This window comes from Papaver somniferum, chromosome 1, assembly GCF_003573695.1.
Source record: "Papaver somniferum cultivar HN1 chromosome 1, ASM357369v1, whole genome shotgun sequence".
NCBI classification, from domain to species: domain Eukaryota; kingdom Viridiplantae; phylum Streptophyta; class Magnoliopsida; order Ranunculales; family Papaveraceae; genus Papaver; species Papaver somniferum.
This window is the reverse complement of record NC_039358.1, coordinates 54159136-54161058: the sequence shown is the minus strand read 5'-3', so window position 1 is coordinate 54161058 and position 1923 is coordinate 54159136.

The window sequence follows — 1923 nt, the reverse complement described above, 5'->3', positions numbered from 1 at the left end:
TCATATATTGGTTTAAGGATGAATAGACTTTTGACAAACACAAAAGTTAAACCTATATCAATCCTTGATGGAAGATAGGTTAAAATCTTTTGTGAACAAGGATAAAGTCTATTATGTCATTTGTGACAAAAAAAAATAGAATAGATCCTTGTATGTTATCCACGGTATTGATCTTCATTGATCCAATTTTAGTATTACCGTGAAGGCTCCATTGTGTGTCTTATGTTGAGCACGATACGACTAAGTCGATTCTTATTGGCATGGTTGGTTGTTCCATTAGATGCTATATGTTGAGCATTAAGAACTAAATTGATCAACTTGTTTGGTTATTTAGTTTGTACTCCGTAAGCTTTATCTCTTATGTTGAGTACATGTACGGTTAAGGTTGTTATTTTCTATGATAAACTTAGTCGGGGTTCCATAAATTCTTATGTTGAGCCCAAAATAATTAAATTGATTACTTCGGTGATTAGTTTGGTTATTCGTATTCCAATTAGATTAATTATGGGTTATCGTGTAATTAATCTAGTTGAGTTTTCATATATTCCACAAGTTCTTGTGTTGAGTATATGAACGGCTATACTAATCATGTTTTATTGGTTACTGTAGTCATATATTCCGTAAGTTTTTCCTTATGTTGAGGATGTTTACGATTGAGTTGGTTATCTCCGTATGATTATCTTGGCCGCAGATCCGTGAGTTTTACTTATGTTGAGCACAATCAATTAAATCGACCACTTGTGGTTTGATTTAGTTGTGTATTCCAATTAAGTTAATCATGGGTTTACTTGTGGTTAATTTGGTTGAGATTTTGGATATATAAAATCACTAATCATGGTTTTTGGTGTCCAATAAAAATCCCTTTTTTCTCTCGAAATTAAGGTCGCTCATGTTGTTCTCTTGGGAATGACATCAAATGGGGGAGAGTTCTTTTGAACTTGTGATTAATGGTTATAACTTTGTGGGGAGTGCGGATGTGGAATTTTTAGGGATCTTGTATCTTTAAACTCCTTGATGAATGTTGTTAGCTTCGGCTACATGATTGCATCTAAATTAAGTTGGTGTGTATCTTTTCTAAATTAGTCATGAAAACACTCTTGTGGAAATTTCATTATGAACCCGTTCTTGTACCTTTGCCAATTTTATTGACAAAAAGGGGGAGAAATATTGTAGGTCACACTACAAATACATATGGTTTTCGGATCATGGTGTAAGGGGGAGTAGTTTCCATGATTGAGATAGAGTATTGACTAAGGGGGAGTGATACATATCACCATAATATTATTGTTGAAGTCGTGATACATTTGGACTTTGATATTACATAATGATACTATGACACTGTATAATAATGATCGAGAATCTCGATTTCTCTCATTATTGTAGCTATGGATCTTCAATAACGGTGGTGCTAAACTTATAACCTTTGGGATCATTGGAGTACTTGGAAGGACGATGATTTCAAGGATTGTTGAAGATTAGACTATGGAATATGAGCCACTAAAGTTTATCTTTTTGTATTCCATATGTATTAATAGTTTTGTCACTAAAATTGATAAAGGGGGAGATTGTTAGAGCATGGCTCGGTCAACCTCGCATGCGTTGCTATTTCAAGCATGTTTGTCAATGTTAGTGATCAAAACTATGAGTCTTGATTTCTAGTCTATTATAGCTAAGTCTCGGACTAGGATAGTAAGTGTAGTTGATCTCAAGGACTTCATGGCGATTCATCAGACAAGAAGAAGAATTACTCAAGAAACCGGTGGAACTTCTTGACAAAAAGGTATGTGAAGACTTGAACTTATCTGTCACTCAAAAGTCTATCTATTCTATCTCCTACTTCTTGATACAAAAGTCGTATGCTATATATATAGACTATGATCATACACATTTGATATTTCGAGCTGAGTATATCTCTCCGATCTA